Here is a 22,614-nt window from a genome sequence, read left to right as displayed (position 1 = left end):
AAAAAGATCCCTCTCTTTCCTCCCCTCTGTCAAACTTTTCGTGCTCTTGCCCCTCTCTTCCTCTCAGCTTCCACCCCCACCCTCCTTTAGCCAGATGATTAATTCCTGGCCCCTACAGGTCTCTAAAGGGATCCACCCTCCCTGCAGTGACACCCAGTGCTAAGGGCAGAGAGGAAAAACCAGAAGCTCATCTGTTGTCACATGTGGCCAAAAGCCCCCTCAGGCAGGCTGAATGTGCCCTGGTCCTTGGACACCTGGGCACTCTGCTGTGACCTGAATAGAATGCTCTGTGGTATAACCCAGCCGGTACCACAAGCCTAGCCACCATCTGGGGGTTCATGATGCCCTGCATCCCAGAAGGGCCCCCAAGATCCTTTGCAAAATACAGTTTTGCTCTGAAGGCCAGTCTTCTAACTCTGCAGCCTCCTGTCCAGGACCACACCACTCACATCTCTGCATTCTAAACCTGGTCTCCCTGCAGCATCCCAGGAAACCTGTGGGCAGGTACCCACGGGAACTGCCCATCCTAGAGTCTGTGGAAGACTACCACCTCTCTCTTACTGTAAGAAATACTTAGATTTTTCCATGCACTGCAAGCCCTTGTAATTGTCTTTCCATGTGGGTAAAATCTAGCTAACAAAAACACCTCTCAGGACAGAGTGCATCATCAGGCTGAAAACCTTTGTCACTTTTCTTTGAGGTTCATGGTTTGGGACATTTTAGTTTTTCCTGTTTTTGCAGACTCCAAAGAGAAATATTTCAGATATTTTCTTACTCTTTTATTATTAAAGTCTGTAAGTATTATATGTGAGTGTGTACGTGTATTTGTGCAAATTGCACTAGGGGAAAATACTGATCCAGTCATGATTTAGTCACAGGGGAGGCCTCAGTCACTCACAGACTTTGAAGACAGGCGGCCTCATATCAGTGCATCCAGACTGACAGCTCCATGAGGACAGGGATTTTTGTCTGTCTTATATCCTGCTTAGCTGCAGCATCTAGGATAATGCTGGCTCCACAGTCCACACTCAAAATATATTTATTGAGAGATGTTACATGTCAGAATGCAAGTATATGACTCAGTAGTTTCTAGCATCTCTTTTTTTTTTCCACTGATTCAAAGAAAAATCACCTGGATAGGAGATCAACAAGATCCGTTCTGCTTATTGAACCTTTCTTTTGTGGTCCTCCAAGGGGAAGATGAGGCAAGCATGTGCGTGTGTCTGTGGATAGGCACACGCATGGGGTAAATAGTAGCTATATGTGGGTTTTTTCCCTTTGCTATGTCTCATCCAATCCCATCTCTTCTTAGCTGCCTGGGTCATGCACCTGAGCTCTGTTATAATAGTAATTACAATGGTTTTGACAGCCTTATGAGTGTAGTTCAGAAAGCAGCTGTCACAGGAATTAGCAAGTTTTGCAAACAGCTCAGCTCTGAGGTGGTAGGAGCCCAGGCTGGGACAGGAGGAGTTAACCAAGATGAGTGGGGTGTTATGCAAAGCACCAAATCCCTAAACTCCTGCGAAGATCTTTGATGGCCGTGATCAATAGATTCTCAGACCACACTGACATAACCTTGTCATGCCTCAGCAAGGGTACAGTGGCTAAAAAGGCATGGGGAAGTGGAGAGGTGGGAGGAGAGGGGGAGAGTGAGAGGACAGGGAGGGGATAAAGATATCATGCTCTCCCCTTGCTGGCTCCCCCAGCACCCCTCCTTTCCGTACCCACCCCCTCTTCAACAGGCATCACACAGCAAGTGACTGGTAATGGTTCTTTGGCCTTGTATAGCTTTTAAAATCCTTCAGCTGAAGCATCTCAGCTCCAATCGCCAGCAAAGCCTGAGCACCCTTGAGACCCTGGTGCAGATAATCATCATCCACTCAGTGACAAGAAGCTGAGCGCCGCTTCGGTACCAAGGAGACCGAATGTGGCAGGGCACCAAGGTGCCATCTTAGATGCATCCAAGCAGCAGCAGCACACAGGGAGGTGTATGTGTTTGCAAGTTGTTGGGGGTTTTTTCCTCCTTCTCCTTCTTCTTCTTCTTCATCATCTTCTCCTCCCTCTGTTCTCTCACCCTGCTCAGAGAATCCTCTTTCTTGAGAGGGATGCCGTTAACTCAGCTGCTGTTAGCATGCTTCCTGTTTCCCTGTGCCTGCCGGGCCAAATTCAGCCCTGCAGTCAATACTGTTGGAAAAGAAAATGACATTAATTTGTGTAAAAGTGTAATCCAAAGGTGGGTGGGTGATTTTTCTTGCTTTCAGAGAGATGCAGGTTTGAGTTTATGATTACATAAACGAGAGCCAGCTGGTCAGCAGCTTCCTGCCTTCCACCCAGCACTTCCCCAGTGCTCTTTCTGCCGAGTGACAGCATTACAGTTAATGGTGTTGCATTATGTATACAATCCGCTGTGGATGGTACAGCTGGCTGGGACGGTCCTGCGGACCAGGGTGCTGATGGGTATTTACATGCCCACTGAAAGGTGGGAAAGAGAATGTCTAGAAATAAAAGAAAAGCCTTCCCTAATACACACAGAACCCACACCCCCAGCTGCTCGGAACAGCGGGTACATGTCCAGGTCGTTTAGATTCCCTTTCCACCTCAGGCCTTTGGCTCACATTTTCCATGCGCAGAGCTCCCTGGCAAACTGAAGATGTTCTAAACAAGGGCTACTACAGCCCTTGCACATATTAAAAATAGCTCTCCAAACAGCCCAAAATATTAATTCCATTGTCAACTTTCCATCTCACACCTTAACAAGGGGCAGTCCTCAGAGACGGACAGCTCTGAGCAATTGTCCTTTGCAGGCGTGACTTTGTTTAAGGCCAAGTCACCAGGCCTGAAGCCCCTGCCTAGAAGCAGATCGATTTTACTATTAAGCAGTCAGTCGTGCAAAGGAGATGCAGGCATGGAGGTTTGCAAAAGGGAAGACACTGTTCTATTCCCGTTGCCGTGAGGGCAGAGGTGGGCATTGCATATGCAGCTTTGGGATCCCCCAGGGGAGAATGAACATTAGGCACTGACCACCATGCTAAAAGAGGTCACCGTAATGAATCCGGGGGCCTGGGAGAGTGGAAAAGGAAACCATCTTTGCCGTGAAAGAATGGAAAGTTTGCCAGAAACCGAAGCAGGGGATTTTAGTATCCCAGAGAGTCTGACGAAAGAAAGTTGCATCTTTAAAAAGTTATTTAAGGGATTGGCCTTCTGTGGGGGCGGAGGAGGTGGTAGCCTGTATGTGAAACCCTGGAGAGAGTAGGGACAGTTTCAGTGCCTGTCTCTCTCCAACTGCTACCCCAACAGGGAAGAGCTGTCCCTATGTGCTGACCAAAACCTGAATTCACTTAGTTGACTCATTCATTCAATTAAGCTTATTGATCATCTGCCATATGCTGGGCACTGTCCTAGGTCCTGGGGATACGACAGCAAACAAAACTAACAAAAATATCTATCCCCATGGAACTTGCATTCTATCCTCCCATAAAGGACAAAGCCTATTAGAATATAATGAGAGATGCAAACATTCTTGGGAAAGCTAAGATGTGAGTTACTAAGATCTGTGTTCTCTATGGAATTTTTAATAGGGCAGAGAGAAAGGAGCCCAGAACACCAGGTTGAGAGGGAAGATAGGAGCTGAGGAAGTGAGTGAGGGTGGGCCAGCCAGGGGATAGGGGAGGAGATAAAAAGGCTGAAGCCACTGAGGCAAGATTCACCTGACTTTGCAGTTTTGCTGAGGATTAGAGCTGGTCATGAGAAGGTAATTGTGCAAATAGTCATGGGATTAAAGGCCAAGATTCTGAGTTACCGTTATATTTATGAGACAAGAAACTGGTGCACGTCTTCCTCCACTCAGCTATCTATAATCCTGGGTCCCAAAACCCAGTCAAGGTGCAGAACTCCAGGGCTCTCAGATACTCAGACCAGCAGAGAAACTGTTTCTAATCGCTAGGCACCTTCCTGCCCTGTGTTTCCTACAAATCTCTGAAATGCCTGGGACCCCAAGCATGTAGACCAGCACCCCCATTCACTGAGAAAGATCCAGCAATTTGTAAATTCTTTCCCTAAAATTCTGGTGTGCTGTTCAAACTCATTAAAAACCTAACCTTCATTCTCACCCACACAACACCCAAGAAAGCCTCAGATTTCATGTCAACATGCCATGCTTTCCCCTTGTCTTCAGAATCATTTGGAGTCCTTGAGTCACAAAAAAAAAAAAAAAAAAAAAAAAAAAAAAAAAAAAACAAGCTGTCTGCACCTGAATCATCCTGCAGCTAGTGCCCAGTTGCAAAGCAGGAGAGTCCAGCAGCCTCCCTGCCATCATGCAATTTCTAGCCCTCTCTTCTCCCAGCCCTGATTCCTTTACCCGAAAGACCACACTCTTTGCTGAGTCCCCTGCCTGCATCATAACATGACAGCTTTGGCTGGAGGTATCACCCATTTCCTTCTCTCACCAAAAAAAATAATAATAAGGAAAATGGGAAATAAAAGTTTTCAAATTACTTCATAGGAATCAAATACCACCCCCAAAATAAATCAGTTTCTCTGCAATGCCGTGTGTGTGTGTGTGTGTGTGTGTGTGTGTGTGTATGGGCACGTGCACGTGCAGCCATCCCAAAACTATTGGCCTGAAAACCTGGCTATCCCACAGATGCCCCTTTCGACATAGCTACATAAAAAGAGGTCAGGTCTCCGTCTGCAGACTGAGCTCGGTTTGTGTTCTGCCCAGGGTCACTAAAATAAAAGATCATCCAGAGAGCTAAAAGAACCAAAGTTTCTCAGCATGCACACCGCCTAGGGGTGCTGAAAAGAGGTTGAAAATACAACCGGGAATGTGACTGCTGTGCAGGCTGTGAGATTGTGGCTGGCCCAGGATGCTGAATGCCTCGCTGATATATTGGGTGTGGGTCTGGTTATGTAGAGGCTGTAGCCAAAGAGAAAGACCAGAATACCCAGAGAGAAGAAGAGACAAAAAGAAAGATCTGGAATGTGACCTACTGATTAAGAGACACAGAACAAGAGGAATGAAACAAAGAGGAGGGGAAGACAGAGAGTGCCCCCTTTCCCTCAATATCCCTAGGGATTAGAAACAAAACCAAAAGGAATAAATTGCCATCCTGCTTGGTGATATTGGAAACTTCTTTTATCCCTTAAAGGGAGGAAAAGTGGATGATGCCTTCTCTTTATCCAATTTTTAAGTCGTTTTCAGGAAGCTAAGAAAAAAAAATGCAGACAGGGAAAATACAACAGCAGTAACAGGAGGGAGAAAAAGAACCATGAATGAACTCTGAACTGACTGCGAAAGTTCGTGTGGAAGATCAAATTATTGTGGTTTTAAGACTCTGATTTCTGCTTGCCAATATTTTTTTCCTTCCTCCCCCGAAACTTGTTCCCTCAGACCCACTTTATTGAACCTTAGACAATAGTGACCTCAGCATAGAGACATATATCTAGACAGCCTCCGCCTGAGGCAGGAGATCAGGACGCAAAGGGCAAAGGTTTGGTCTTAAGAAAAATTTCTCATGGGGTTGGATCACACTGCCTCGTCAAAGATATTTTTCCCCAACAATGTTTTCTCCCTTAAGTTGACTGATTTTCCCAGCCAAAGCTTTTGCTCCCATTCGGTGGTGTTCATCTCTTGTGAGTTTGGGTGTAGTTAGCTGCCTTCTGCCACTTCCCATCAAGGCCTTCACTTTTTTAAAGCTGCCACTTCTCCAGGTCTTGGCCTTATAGTGTCAGCAAGATAGCCCTGGCTGGACTACATCAGCTCCTGCCTCCCTGCACCCTCCCCACCTACCTTCCACCCCACCCTGTGCCTTCCTTAGGGGCTTCATCATCTCTCAAAACTGCTGGGTTATGTGTGGGCCAATGGGAAGGTATTTGTTAGTTGCAAATGTTCAAATTAACACTTATTCCTGTCTCTGAGTCTGCAGGGAAAATCAAGCCTGACTACTAATTACAGCTTTTGGGGGTGAAAATAAACAGGAATGTGGCAAGTCTAGGCCCTAGTGCAGAAGAAAAGTATCTTTATTTGCTTGCAGCATTTTGACATTTGAGGCCCAAAACCTGGAGAGAGGAGCCTGAAGCAGAAAGGGACCTTATCTTGCCCCATTGAGGGGTGGAGGGGTAGAAAGCATGGTGTATTCAGGCCTTGCCACTACACTTAGGGTATCAGAGTTCCAGGACAGCCTCACTCATCTTTGCCAGACTTTTTACAGTGGCAGAGGTGAGGCAGAGGTGGGGAGGAAGTTGTCCCAGGAGCCAATGGAAGGTCAGTTGAAGATGCGTGAGCACCATCATGACTGCCCAACAAGCTGGTCCCTTTCTACTGAGCACAGTCAGCCTTCTGTGCCTGAAACAGACCTCACCTTCCCACTACCACCTACAAAGAGTTTTCTGACTATTCCATCCCTAGAAATCTCTTGCCCTTCATTTTCTTTGAAGCAGTATCTTCTGCCACCCTTTTGCCAATATGATTGCTTTGTAGAGTTGGCTAACTTTTATTTATACTTTTCAGCCCTGATGAGATTTTTCCAATCTGGGAAATATTATCTTCAGTCTCGGGAAATTCTCAGCCACTATACCCTCAAATATTTTGTCTGCATCTTCTTCTCTATTTACTTCTCTTGGGACCACTATTAAATTTATATTGGGGCATTTCTATCTGTCCTCCAGATCTCTTCACTTCTTTTGCATGTTTTTCATCCCTTTAGCTCCTTATGTCACATCTTGAAACATTTCTTCAGCTCAGTCTTCAAGTTTCCTAATTCATTTTTTGCTGTGTACAATAGGCTATTTATCCCACTGTATGTTTTAAAATTTACCTGCAAAGTCTTTCCTCTAGGAGGTGGAATCTAATTATTCTCCTCTTGAGTTAGGTCTAGTTTTGATGACTGATCTAATTAATAGAATATGGTGGAAGCGACAACGTGTAAATTCCAAGATTTCATCATAAAAAGCCTTATGCTTTCTTAATCCTTGCTGTCTCTAGGATCACAAGCTATAGAAGAAGCTGGCTGCCATGTTGTATGACTACATCAAGCAGCACTATGGGAACTGAGGCCTTTGGCCAACAACCACATGAATGAACCATCCTAGAAGCAGATTCTTCAGCCCCAGTCAAGGCTTCTCCTCCTAATGTTAAGAACAGGTACACCACTATGTGGTAGCATCACAAAAAAAAAGTTAGAATTGACTTTAATCTTGTCAATAAAGGATGATAATTTGTTACAAATATGGAACACATACTTCACTTGTTCTACAAATAATCTTTGTACCTGATCTTTTGTTGTGGATCAATAAAGTCAACTGGTAAAAAAGGGACCTGCCTCAGCCCCCTTAACCAGCTGAGCTCATGCCATGCTCCCATCTGTTCAAGGTCAATCCAACCAACATTTATTGATGCCTAGTATATACCAGGCACTGCTCTCAACACTGAAAACACAAAAATGACCAAGGCCCCACAGGGTTCACTGGCTAATGGGATGGCAGGTATATAGACACATAGCTGTAATAAAAGAGAAGTCCTGAACTAGAGGTCTGCACAAAATGGAGGCCCAAAGCAGGGGCTTTTAACTCAGTGGGTTTGTGATGGGGAGGCAGGAGGGGTTGACTAGTGCTGTGGAGAAGGGAGTCAGTGGCAAAAGATGAGGCTAGAATAATTGATAGAGGCTAAATTCTAGAAAATTTGTTTTGCCATGTCAAGGACTTAAGATTGTATCCTGAAGGTAAAGGAGGAGTACTGAAGAATTTTACGTAGGAGAGGAACACACTCAGATTTCAACTTAAAAAGACTCTTCCAGAAAAGAAAATTACAGTTAGTTTGAAACAAGTAGAAATTGTTTCAACCACATCCTCAATGCACCCTAGAACAAATCTAGAGATTAACAAAAATTACAACACTCCTTCCAAAAAATAGTCCCACCTCCTTAAAAATGTCAAAATTCACTTATGAATAATTTTCAGTTAAAGAAGAAATAACAGTTCAATTCAGACTACATAGAAAATTTTATACATGAATTTAGGAGATGCTCTCAAATCCAGAGTCAGAGAAAAAACATATAGCCTTAAACGGTTTCATCAGTAATTTTAAAAAGATAAGAATAAACTAAAATTTCAAATCAAATAATTTAGAAAAATAAATAAGATGCAATTAACAAAAATAAAATGGAAGTGAAGTATTTTTAAAAGAAAAAGAATAGAACATAATTTTAAGACAAAAAATAAAAATTCAAAATTAGGAGTAATAATGTATATAAATCTACAGACATGAAAATATTTTTACTTAGACGAATTTCATGTGCCACACTACAACAAATCTAAAAAATCAAATCTCTGTAAAATACATAATTTTCTAAGAAAATGTAGACTACCAAAATTATATCCAAAAGTTGAACAAGCAAATGCTATGGAAGAAATTGGAAAAGTTTGCCAAGAGATTAGAATCACAAGGTTTTATGGGCAAATTCTTTCAAAATTTTAAGAAATCAACTATCCTTTTGTTACATAAAATGTTCCAGACCATATAATTTCTTTGAAGGCTCTCATTTATTTTGCCAAGTTAGCATAATGCCAATACAAAAATCTGACAGAGACGATAGGCAATACAATGTCAATACAAAAATCAGACAAAGCACAATAAAGTCTTACATAACTTTGACCAATCTTATATTAGAATAGATAAAAAGATCAAAGTATATCAAGGGCAGGTTAAGTATGTTCATCATTCCCAATATAGCTGAATTTTTTTCCTGATATTTAGCCAATGCAGTAAGACAAGAAGAAATATGAAATGCAAACATTGACAATAAGACCAAATGAATACTGTTTGCATAATCAACAACCCAGAAAACTAAAATTAATAAACCATCAAAACTAATTACCCAGTAAACTAGACAATTACAAAATAAATATATCTAAAACAATAGCTTCTTAAATAACAACAATAGCCACCTAGTAAACATAGTGGTTAAAGGGGTCCATTTCAAATAGCAACAAAAATATAAAGTACCTTAAAATAAATTTAACATATGGGAATGCTATAAAGAAAACAACATGCTTTACAAAGATCCATAAAGAATATTTGAAACTAGAAATGCTATATCATGAGTATGGAAGATAAGATGTAATACTGAAAGCTGTAAATTCTCCCCAAGTTAATGGACTTATACTCAAAACCACAATGGGAATTTTTAGAATCTGAAAGAAACAAAAGATTCTGAATTTCAAATATTCTTTTGAAAAATTTAAAATGAGAAGAACTTGAACTTCATCTGCCAAAACAAATTAGAAATCTAGCAAATAAAACAATGCAGAGTAAAACAGAACAGAAAGCACCAAAACAGACCCAATCAGATAAGGATTTCATCTAAGAAAATGCGACATTTCAAATCAACAGGAAAAGATAAAATTATTAAGAAGTGGTTTCAGGACAACTATGTAACTATTTGGAAGAAAATGTAAATTCAATCCTTACTTAACACGGCATGCCAAAATTTCAAATAAATTTAGAAAATCAAATGTCCAAAATATAATAATAAAAGAACAAAAACATAGGTGAATATTGATCCGATGGTGAATATGAAAAAGTTTTCTATAAATAAAACTAGGAAGGAAGGTAAACAGGGAGAAAGGGAAAGAGAGAAGAAATATTAATAGACAACTACAACAAAGTTACTTCTAGAAATAAACATGACATATACAAATGCCAAAGGCAAATACTAACTTGATTAAAAAAATTTGCAACATATAACAGATAATTAATATGCTGATAACCAGCTTTTGCAAATATATATGAAAAATTAAAATATTGTTAAAAATAGACAAATGGCATGAACAAGCAATTCAAAAGTGAAAACTGCAAATAATGTATACTATTTGAAAAAAAAGTTTAGCTTCAATTATAACCAAAGAAATTCAAATTAAAACAAGGCACTACGTTTTGTTTAATCTCAAAAATTGAAATACCCAAGGCTGGTGAAGACTTAGGGCAATGACTTTTGATACAGTTGACCCTTGAGCCACACAGGTCTGAAGTGCTTGTATCCACTTACGCATGGACTTTTTCCAATATGTATATTGAAAATCCTTGGAAGATTTTTCAACTATTTAAAAGACTTGCAGAACTGCATAGACTGGAAATATCGAAAACATTAAGAAAAAGGTATGTCATGAATGTAAAAACCATATGTAGATACTAGTCTATTTTATCATTTACTACCATAAAGTATACATAAATCTATTATAAAAAGTTAGAATTTATCAAGACGTATGCACACAAACACAGAACACACATGGTATCATTCACAGTCAAGAGATATGTAAACAAATGTAAAGATATAGTATTAAATCAGAGCTGCATAAAATGAACTGTAGTACATACTGTACTACTGTAGTCGTTTCATAGACACCTCCTGTTGCTATTGTGGTGACTCAAGTGTTACAAGTATCCGCTTAAATCGCCGCGGTGTGATTCTAATCATCTTCGGGTGAGCAGTTCCTCTCTCCAGTAAATTGTGTATCATAGTGAAAAGTGATCTCTTGTGGTTCTCTCATACTTTTCATTGTGTTTAGTGCAATGCCGTAAACCTTGAATAACACCATGGGATCCACACGAAGTGCTGCTAGTGATGCTGGAAGTACTCCCAAGAAGCAGAGAAAAGTCGTGACATTACAGGAAAAAGTTGGATTGCTTGATATGTGCCGTAGACAAGGTCTGCAGCTGTATTTGCCCATTTCAGACAAACAATTCATCTTGTAAACAGATGATGTCATCTTACATTATCAGCAAGTACAGCACAGTACTGCAAATGTCTTTTCCTTCTGATTTTTTCAATAACATTTTCTTTTCCATAGCTTACTTTATTGTAAGAATATAGTATATATACATATAACATACAAAATATGTGTTAATCAATCATTTATGTTATCAGTGGGGCTTCTGGTCAACAGCAGGCTGTTAATAGTTAAGTTTTCAAGGAGTCAAAAGTTATACCTGAATTTTTCAAGTGCACAGGGCCTCAGTGCCCCTAACCCCCATATTTTTCAAGAATCAACTGTATATTCTGTTAGCAGAGCTTTATATTAATACAACACTTCTGAGGGGCAATTTAGTAATATGTATCAAAAGCCACACAAATATTCACCCTTTTGACCCAGGCTTTCTACCTCTCAAATTTTACGCTAAGAAAATGATCAAAGCTGCTTACAAAGATACGCGTACAAGAATATTCTTTGCAGTATTACGTCAATAAAGGAGAGTTTGAACCCTCTAAAATATATAATAGGGCCTTGATTAGGTGACTTGCAGCACATTCAACTATACACTCATGAAAATTTTTATTGTAGATTCTCTAACAGCATAAGAAAATGTTCAAGTTACTCAAAGAGAATGTTACAAAAGAGTATGCGTAATATAGTGTTAATCGTGTTTTAAAATTTTAATCACAAAATTTGTTATTTGATGTCTGTCTTGTTCACTCTAATGGTCCTAGAAGGTTCTCGTCTCCGGCTGCAAGTTAGAACAGTCAAGAATGCTTTTGCGAAATATCCCTGCCTGGGTCTCACCCAAAATTAAATTAAATCAGAATCTCTGTGGGTGGTTTGGTTTTAATTTCTCCAAGTGATTCTAATGTGCAGTCACTGTCGAAACTTTCTGTTGTATGGAGCTGTGATTCTCAACGTGGTCCATTTTGCCCCCAGGGAACATCTGGCAGTATCTGGGGACACGATTCGTTGTCTCAACTTGGAGTAAGGGATGCTACTGGCATCTAGTGGGTAGAGACCAGTTTTATGGACTGAATTTGCCCCTCCTAAAATTCTTATGTTGAACTCCTAATCCCCAGTACCTCGGAATGCAAATGTATTTGGAGATAAGGTCTTTAAAGAGGTGATTAAGTTAAAGTGAGGCCTTTAGAGTGGGGCCCTAATCCAATAAGGCCAGCACCCTTATAAGAAGAAGAAAGGAACCAGGGATGTGGTTGCACAGAGGAAAGGCCATGTGAGGACACAGCAATAAGGCTGTGGCCCACAAGCCAAGGAGAAAGGCCTCAGGAGAAATCAACCCTACTGGCACCTTGATCTTGGACTTACAGCCTTCAGAGCTTTGAGAAAATAAGTTTCCATGGCTTATGCCTCTCAGCCTGTGGCATTGTTAGGGCAACCCTAGCAACTAACACAACAGGAATGCTGCTAAACATCATACAGTGCACAGAACATTCCCCACAACAAAGAATTACCTGACCCAAAATGTCCGTAGTGCCAAGATTAAGAACTCCCTAGAGTCTAGGTCTGTGCTTTGTGTAAATAACCAATAAATATTTTCTTACCTAGGTGAATGACATATTTAATAGGTAGAAATCATCAGGACTTGGTCACCCATTGAATGTGACAAGAGAGGGAGAGGGAAGAGTCAGGAATGGCAGCCAGATTTCTGGTTCGGGTGACCAAGTGAAGGGAAAGGGCAGAATCCCGGAAAGTGGACAGGAGGGAGTGGGGGATAAGGTGGGAGCTGAGGGAGTGGGGGCATCCCGTGTAGGTGCTCAGTGGCAGAGCAGAAATAGGTTTCCGGAAATGAGAACTAGGCAATTGCTAGCATACATGCTGTAGTTCGGCAGCCACGGGGAGACAAGGCTGCCTGGAGGAGCATCTAGAATGAGCAAAGTGCCAGGTATGGAACCTTGATGACCATAAATACTTAAAGAGTGGGCAGAGGAAAAGGAGGACAGAGGCACCACGGGGGCTTTAGTGCAAGGGCAGGTCATGGAAGCTGCAACAGTGAGTCCTACGGACCTATGTCACTGAGCTATCCTACCCAATTATCCTATCCAACCAAACACGAAGGTAGGTGTTGGGGAGGTGTTTGTACATGTGGTTGGCCTCTGTAATCAGATAAATTTAAGTAATGGAAATTAGTCTCAATAATGTGGGTAGGCCTCATCCAATCAGTTGAAAGTCCTTAAAAACTAAACTGAGGTTCCCCTGAGAAAGAAGAAATACCACCTGTCAAGGGCATCTTCAGCTCCTGCCTGAGAGTTTCCAACCCACCAGCCTGCCCCCCAGGGTTCTGACTTGCCAGCCCTTTGTTCTGTCTCTCTGAAGAACCCTGATGGATACAGAAGCCAAAGAGGGGCTCCAGGAGAAGGGAAGCTGATGGCTCCATTCTGCACCCTCACACATTGGCTGCAGCACATATGACTGAAAAATAAAGGGTATTCCGTACCCATGGCAAGAGCTCAGAAGAGAAATCAAGAAAAAAGAGGAGAGGTCTAGGAGAGAGGGCAGAGGAAATCTTCAAAACTGTGTGCCCACTGGTCACAGTGGCTCACACCTATAATCCCAACACTTTAGGAGGCCAAGGCAGGAAGATCACTTGAACCCAGGAATTCACAACCAGCCTGGGCAACAAAGTAAGACCTTGTCTCTACAAAAAAATAGACAAAACTAGCCAGGTGTGGTGGTGAATACCTGTGGTCCCAGCTACTCGGGAGGCTGAGATGGGAGGATTGCTTGAGCCCAGGAGATTCAAGGCCGCAGTGAGCCATGATCGCACCACTATGCCCCAGCCTGGGTGATAGAATAAGACCCTTTCTCAAAAATAAATAAAGGAAACTGTGTGCCTCCCTGTGGAAATGAGAAAGACAGGATAGAGCAACATGTAGAGACCAAGTCAGGAAACAGGCGCCCAGCTTGTCCCTCCCTACACCCATCACCACTTGAGCGCTCACCACACCCTGAGAGCTGTCAGCAGTTTACATGCACTAATTCTCATTACAGTCCTTCCAGGGGGGAGTTTTCATCCTTATTTTATACAGGTGGCAACTGGACCACTGTGAGAGACCGAAGATTTATCCTAGACCTTTCGCTAGCATGTAGAAGAACCCAGAACCAAACTCAGGCCTCTCGGATTCCACACTTCTGCTATTCACCACAAAGCTGTTATTGTGCAAGCCGCTTGGTCTGGTGGAAACGTTAGGAGTGGAGAAATGGAGTTCTAAGGCCAACTCTGCCCTGATGGGCTGCCGGGTGTCCACAGGCAGGTAGCAGGTGGTAGGAGTCATCTGCTGTCATGGAACAGCCCAGGCTTCGGGGTCATACAACTGGAGCTGCATCTCAAGTCTACCATTTACTAGTTGGGTGCTCTTGGGCATATCTCTTACCCTTCCCAAAATTCAGCCTCCCCATCTCCAAAAGAGCGACAAATTATATCTTTAAAAGATGGTATTTTTTGAGACAGCATGCGCAAGGCACAAAGCACATAGAAAGTGCCCAAGAATTGGGAATTCCAGTCCATTTTCAGTGTTTCACTGGTCCTTGGTTTTCTCACCCATTCCACCTCCTGCAGGGTTGTTGGGCTGGTCCAATGAGATGATAAATGCAAATGTACTTGACAAATTCAAGGCATCATCACCAAGGAAAGACAGGATACACACACTATATTTTATACAAAATTTAGCCACCAGTTGTACAACCCTGAGCAAGTCATAGAAACTTCCTGTGCCTCAGTTTCCCTGTGTGAAAACCAGGCAAAGCGAAAGCTGCTCCACCCACCCCCACACTTAGCCTTACGAGTACACACAAGTGCAATTTGTAATAATTATAAATTGAATTTCAGGCCATACGGTTATACCGGATTTCTAAACAGCCAGATGACATCCGTAGACCCCTTCCCCAAAATCCTATCATGGACTATCATCTCCCGTCACTAGCTCTAACTTTGTGGAATTCTCTTTTGCTGTTTCAACCCCTGATTTGATCCACATCTCCTATCTTGCTCCCGCTGTCATTTTCTCTCCCAGAGTCAACACGTAGCTGCACCAATATCCTCCCTCTGTTTCCTTTCTTGTTACTACATGTCCAGTAGCATTGCATAAAAGTGCTCAAAGGGAAGGGTCAAGCTCCATTTCAAGTCTGAGGTCTGGGATTACATCAAATCCGTAACGTTTATCTGCCCTCGCCATCAGCCAAATACTTCCCAATTTAAGTCTCAGTCACATCAAGAGAAGACTGAATAGTACGGGAAACAGAGTGCCCTGCTTTCGCCTCCATTTTTCTTACTTAATTCCAAGGGTATGGCTCCCAAACCCACTTAGGCCCTGTAATGGTCACAGGCAGTGTGTGGCCATTGGCAACCAGGCAGCATTTCACCTGAGGCTTGCAGCCCAGGGGCTGCGGGGCTGCTGTCAAAGCAAACAGACCGCCTCCGTGGACTGAAGGGAGCAAGGCTCACACAAAGGGCTTTTTGTTTCAATTAAATAAGAAGTCATTTTGAGCCCAATTTCCAAAGTGCCTCGCTCTCCACGTGCCTTGGGCACACAGTGAACATTATTATTGTATGGCAGAACTCCCCTGTTCTACCTCACACAGCCCAAACATAGAGGCAGGGGATATCGGCTTAGGAGGTGCCCCCTGGCAGCAGATGGGGTGTGCATCTGTTCTCTTGACCCTTGTGCAGAAATTTATCTTATTGCCACTAAATCAACAATGCATAAATAATAGGGTGCAGCCCTAGTGCCTAGGACAGTGCCTGAAACCCTGGGGAAACATGATGAATATTTGTGCAGTGAATAAGCAAATGAATAAAAATAAAACGAATAAAAAGTTCAAGTGGGGGTTAGAAGGAAAAATAGTTTCAGATTTTGTTTTGTTTTGCTTTGTATTTAAATGAAAGAGGAGAAGAAAGAACTATAATTTGAGTTCCAAATTAGAAGGCAACTAGACCCAGGAAAGAGTAAGTCATTTGTTTGACCATTTGGGGGCATAGCAGTCAGCCAGCAGGTACCCAAAACAGACAGTGCAAGGCACAACTCCGGAAATACTTCCAGGTCCGAGAAGTATCTGTAACTTCTGCCCCCTCAGCCTCCACTCTTCACTTCTGGCTTGTTTTGCTCTCCCTGCTCTGCGTACACAACCTGAATGAGGTTACTTAGCCCTGACAGCTTTCTCTGGGGAGCAATTAGAGCCTTTAAGATCTTACCTATGCTTCACCAGAAGTCTTCTCATTAAATAGTTACTTCAAATGTTCCCAGGGCTGAAAACATTAAGATTTAAAGGGAACAATTGACTGCTTTTTCTCCATGCCAAATCAGACCGTTGTTTAACATGGTGAGAGCTACCACTGAGGTTATTGAAGTAGAAAAAGGGGGTTATATGTTGCTGGAGAACAGAAACTTAGCAGCGAAATTAAAAACAAGACAGGCTCTGGGACCAAGTAAGTCAAAGTGATGTCTTCAAGGAATCAGGCTTTGGAGGGGTCCTGCGGCCCAAAAGTCAGACCCTCAATACCCTCCAGGGCTTCCAAAGCAACTCTGTTCTGCATCCCATCTCACAAAATAATTGGGAGCTACCAGCAAGGTGCCTGCCACGAGGGGGCAGCTTCCTGGAGGGGGCCCTTGGCCTGCCTTGAAGGATGGCGAGCCCAGCAAGGACAAAGTGTGGCAGGGTGAAGAGCAGTGTTTGAGACGGCAGGGCCCATCTGAGCCTGGAAGCTTGTTTTGAAGCAGAAGCTGAAGTTCTCCTTTCTGACCATGCCCCACCCTGCCGAGAGAACCTTGCCCTTCATGGGAAAGTGATTTGGGGAGCACCAAAGTCATCTGTGTCTTAGTTGTGTGGGGCATTGAGCTGTCTTGGAATTGTGACTCATCCACTCATGGATTGTGGTTTAAGATAGGGTTCCAATGTATTAAAATTTATTCATAATTTCTAAATGGTATCAGGTCAGATTCGAAGATGAAAATAAACATCATCTCCTTCAAAGTTGAAGTCAATTAACCCAGGACAGGAACAACACTTCTAAGTGAGCAAAGAAAGAGGAACACATTTGTTTGGTGTCCAGCTCAGGATACATGGAAAACATTCCTTGGTTCCTTTTAGCGTGTATGGGCTTCTGTTTCCCGGAACTGTCCCAGAAAGAATTCTTCACTTTTCTAAGCTGCAAGTATACATAAGCATCAGGATAAGTCAGTAATTAAATCCCCACACAAACCAAACTCAGATGAATTTTTTTTTTTTTTTTTGCATTTTTCATAATTTCCCATGAAGGCCTTGTTCTCTTGGCAGGGTGGCGCACTGTTAAAAAGACCAAGTGGACATAAGCTTGCCTTCTAGCTTCCTGGGCTCCTTCTAGTTTCCTGGGAGCCGGACCCTATGCCCAGCACTCCCCCTTGCCATTCCCCAGTTGACATTGCCATGGTTGGTGATCACTTCATGACAGAAGCCACCTTCCTAGGCATCATTCTTTCCAGGGTCCCTGGAAGGTAATCTAGGCCTTTTGTTCTGAATAAGACTTCGAATTTTCATCAGACCTTCTGTAGACATCTCCTACAGGGAACATTGGCTCTGTCTTTGCCAATCCTTTCTGTACCAGGGGAAAATCTCATGATAGCATTCTTGCCTCCCCAGTGTAGTCACAACTCAAACTGCCAGCCTCTCTTGTAGTTAGAATGCAGGCCTGTGACATAGTTCTGTCTTTGTACACACCTGCATAAGATTTTGCTTTAGAAATGAAGAAGTGAGCAGTGTAAGGAACTGGACTCAGCAAGGGAATCCCTTCGCTGACACGGTAGCATCAGTTCTTGGGAAGCAGCTGTGCACAGGGTAGAAATGACAAGTTCCTATCATTCAGTTCTCAGTAGCTGCAATGGTGGTTTCATCTTCAGGCCAGTTCTACAGTGTGGTTGGGGCAATTTTTCCGGAAGCTTAACCTGGAAATTGCTTTCCCTGCCCCTCAACTCCTAATGATCCCAAATATTCAATAGATCCATTTTATTCTTGAAACAGGTGTTGCCGTTGTCTGTAACCAAGAATGTTGACAGTGGGCATTTCAGGAGCTGAGGGCATTTCGGGGGATCGCTCTTCTCCTGGTCTTCAGTGACAGGGTGGGAGGCAAGGATCATCCCTTCCTGGGGATATGGAAAATTCATTCATTCACTCAGTGTATAGCGAACTTGTGAGTTAGGAGCAATCCTTTCTGAGAATCAGTGATGTCTGCAGATGTAAATTCCTTTGACACCCACATAAAGCTACAGCACAGAGGAGCCTCAAAACACACAGGCTTAAGCTTGCACACACACCCCTTTGCCCTCCTTCCCTGGCCCTCTCTTGATCTTTACTTCAGTCCTCTCCAGGCATCAGATCTCTCAGACCCTTCTCCTCCACTAACCTCAACCAAATTTGCAATCAACCTCTTTAAGGTTTATGACCAAAATGGCTTGGAATATTATCCTTTGCCAGAAGTATTTGTATGATACAGGAACTAGAGCCTTGGACTAAAAGGACAATGTCTTCTGGTGAAATTTCAGGCATCAGCCAGTCAATAAAGAAAATTTGTGTTTGATTTGCTTCAATTTTCATCTGTTTGTTTGTTCTTACCAATGAGGATTTCCCTGGGAGACTACAAAGCCATCATCTAGGAAGAAAGGACTCAACATCTATGGACGATCTACATATATGCAGGTGGTGTGAAGGATGCTTTTCCCAACATGACCACACTTACCCTGGCCCTCACCACTCCAGCCACACTGGCCACCTTGCTGCTCCTCCAACATGACACATGCTCTCTGGCCGGGGGCCTTTGCACTGACCAGTCCCTCTGCCTGCAGCACCCTTTCCCCAAAGATCTCCATGGCCCACTTCTTTATCTTCAGGTATCTGCTCAAATGTCCGCAAGTAGACACACCTTCCCTGACCACCTGCCCTCTACCCATCATGCTTGGTATTCTCACTCCCCCAACTCTGCTTTATTAGTTCCCCACATCACTAATTGCCACATGGCATACTTACTTAGTAATTCACTGTCCAGCTGCTCCCAGCCCCAACCACCACCACTAGAAGATCAGTTCTAAACAGGCAGGGATTTTGTGTTTGCTCACTGCTCCTCTCCCCAGCACCTAGAACAATTATCAACACAGAGTAGGTGCTCAACAAAATCTGTTGGCTAACTTAAATTCATACAGAATGATGCAAATACCATTCTAATTTTCAGAAAAATAGCGATGTTTAGAAAAATTAAATTGTTCAAGGTTCATTAATCCATTAAGCTTCGCACCCAAACCTGAATCTGTGCAGCAAGAAAGACCGAGCTTCCTCACCCCTTCCTCCCTAGGCAAGTTAATCAGAGGGAGATATTCAGGGTCATGCCCTCAGCTCCTCCGTGGCCATCCAACCCCTTTCTGATGGGTAACACTTGCATAGCTTAAGGTAACATCAGTTGCTACAACTGGTAAACCTTCATATATAAGTGGGTTAACCCAATAAAAGGGTGTGATACAGGTATGCTTGGTAGGAACATTGTCCTCCAAGTGGTGAATCAGGGACCCAGGCTTTTTCTAATTTACGGATCAACCACCTTCAACACATGGCTCTCAAGGTGGTCCTGGAAATCGCTTCCATTCTAGCCATGGAATGAGCATGAATATCACCTAAGGGGGTAGAGGGGAAACACCTCTACTCACATGACATTGGCCAGCTCTCAGTCACATGGCTACACCCAACTGCAAGGGAGTCTGGGAAATATAGTGTGGCCATGAGCCCAAGAAGAGGAGAAAAGAGGTGTGGTGATAAATAACCAGTCTCAGAAGATCCCCTGTCATCTTCTGTTAGTAACCTAGGTTTTAGAGTAGGCCAACTGCTGAATGGAAAGGTACCAGGAAAGTGTTTAACCACCTAGACCTGGAATTCAAGCAATCTTGGGCTCATGTTCCAGGCTCACCATTGACTAGATGCTTAGTCTACTAGACTTACTTACCTGTCTGAGTCTCAGTTTCCTCAGCTATAAAATAGGGACAGTACTAGTAGCTACCTCTTTGGGTTGTGGTGAGGAACAGCTGAGATCATGCCTGTTGGGTATGTAGCAGTCCTGACCGGAACTGTTATGAGGGAAAAGATGCTCCAAAAAGGGGGCCCAGCTTCCTCCCCCAGTGCTCTTACATCCCAGCAGGCCAGCGATTCAGAGAGCCACTCTGGGTCTCAAAGCTTAAACGAGACAAGGTTTGTCCCCACTTGACAAGTGACCTGTGAGTCCTCTCTGTTGCATCCTATTGATGGTTTCTGACAAATCCCACAGTATCAGTTTGCATAAATAAGTCTGAAATGCCCTTTCCATTAACGGAGGAGCTCTGCTATTAACTAATTACACTTTGGCTTTTCCTGTGTAAGCCACCGTGCCAGGGAGAAGAGGCCGAGTGTGAGGTGGCCTCTGGTGTGGCGAGAAGGTTTGTGCAGACTGGGATGGGCAGGGGCTGGGGTGAACGTGGGGGCTGCTCCTTTCTGTCCTTTCCTTTCTATAAATCCAGTTATTGGGAGGGAGACCTTTGGAGGAGTGGCTCCCAATTTCCCACAGGAATGTTTTCAAAGGATTTGGGACAACTCCAATTTTCAGAAAACTACTGATGTTTAGAAAAAGACTAAACGCACTGCTCAAGGTTACCAGAGAGTACCTGAATCCATTGTGAGGTGGGGTCCTGACAGAAGAGCACTGTTCTCAGAAGCTACAGCCTCCAATGTGGTTCTGACCCCAGGGTTGACACCTGCCAGGTCAGTCCCAGGCCCGACTGGGGAGCAGTGGTCTGCCTACTCCATCTTTTGCCATGCCTTCCTCCATGTTGGTCAAGAAAAAATTTTAAAAGCCTAGGTTTTAGAGTGAGTCAGATGCGGGTTCAAATCCCAGCTCTGCCACTTACCTCCAGCAAGTTATATCCCGACTTGGAGTCTCAGCTTCCTTGTGTGTTAAATGAGAAGACCTATCTCAAGGAGTTACCACAGGATTAACTGTGGAAAAGGGTAGCTCAGAGAAGATACCAAGGAAACGTTAGTAGGTAGGTGTTCCTACCCTACTCTCACACTGAAATCACTCCCTTTTCTGTAAGCCTTGATGTCACCAAGCTGAAAATGCTTTTGAGGGATTGCCCCTCTCCAGTGTATTCTTACTGTAACAATAGATGCATTGGGTAGCTGACGGGTGAGGAGTTTGCCATGCCTTGAATATTGAGATTTAGACATCTCTATAACACTGATGGGTGGGCCCGACAGAAATCCATTTAATTTGTTCTGAAGAGCCTCTTGGGGGGTGACTTCATGTGAGAGAAGGAGTCACAAATTATGAGCTCTATCTAGTAGAAAGCTTTTAGCATAGGAAAGGAATTGGGATTTTGAGTTGGGATCACTCAAATCGATTCCTATCCCAGCTGCATAGATCGGCATCTAGTTACTGGAAATAGAAAGTAAATAAATAAAAACAAAAAGAACTGAGCTCCACTTCCATTTAGGATGCCAAAAATTGCTGAAGACTTGCTCCCACCCTAACAATGAGAATGAACCAGGTAAGCTACAATATTACAATTGTTTAAAACCTATCAGAGAGCTTCAGATGCAAAGAAGTGAAATGAACTAAATTTCAGAAAGTGAAGATTCCTTCTTAGCAAGAAGAGAGACATTTTCATCACTAGGAAGGTGCAGAGAAAGATGAATCTGCCATGGATAGGGGTAAGGAGAAACCACCAAACTTTTTTTTTTTTAATTAATTTTGTTTTGTTTTGTTTTTTATTTATTTATTGTATTTATTTATTTTTTATTTTTTGAGACAGAGGCCCGCTCTGTTGCCCAGACCGGAGTGTAGTGGCACAATCTCGGCTCACTGCAACCTCTGCCTCCGGGTTCAAGCGATTATCTTTCTCAGCCTCCCATGTAGCTGGGATTACAGGTGCCTGCCACCATACCCAGCTAATTTTTGTATTTTTAGCAGAGACAGGGTTTCACCATGTTGTCCAGGCTGGTCTCAAACTCCTGACCTCAGGTGATCTGCCTGCCTCGGCCTCCCAAAGTGCTGAGATTATAGACATGAGCCACTGCACCCAGCCCCACCAAACTTTTAATAGAATTGCAGCAGTGAGTGGGTTGGCATGGCAGATTTCGACCCTGGGGAGTGTGTGTCTGCACCAGTCCACAACCCTCTGCTATTGTTCTTATCTAGTGCACAGGGCCAGTATGCTGTAGGGCTGGGGATGGTAGATTACCCTGAGATATCCAGGGCCTTCTCCAAGTGCAACGCCGAAGCTGGAGTAGGGCAGGCGATCCAAGAGAAATCCCTCTGAGGCACCTGTGGCCTCCACTGAGTGCACTGCTACCATCCTCCAAAGACGCAAGCAGGACCACTGGGTGGAGAACTCTCAAGAGGTAGACATTTGGTGGCAACGCTGGAGGACAAAGAGAACATCCCAGTGGGAAAAAAAAGAATAAAAGCTGGCAGCTACGTTGTAAAGCATAAAGAATTTTCTAGAATCTCACCAGTGTTCAGATTCCAAACTCTGCTGAAGGGAAAGCCATGAGCCTTTCTTCAAATTGTTTGAAGCCAGTTGCCAAATAAGTCTAAGAAAAAAAAGTGAAATGTTAACAAGGAAAACGTATTTTTTCTTCTTTTTTTTTGCGATAGCAGCCAAGTACTTTCCAAAATCAACCCATGGATCCAGGAAGCTCAGTGAACCCAAGTAGATAAATACAAGGAAAACCATACCTAGACATCACACACACACACACACACACACACACACACACACAATATGTATATTTCCAACTTCTGTAGAAAAAAAAGACTCACTGTTAAAAGCAAAAATAATAATATATTATGGAGTT

This window comes from Pongo abelii, chromosome 12 (assembly GCF_028885655.2).
Source record: "Pongo abelii isolate AG06213 chromosome 12, NHGRI_mPonAbe1-v2.0_pri, whole genome shotgun sequence".
NCBI classification, from domain to species: domain Eukaryota; kingdom Metazoa; phylum Chordata; class Mammalia; order Primates; family Hominidae; genus Pongo; species Pongo abelii.
The sequence above is the reverse complement of the archived record's forward strand: the minus strand, read 5'-3'. Positions refer to the sequence as shown.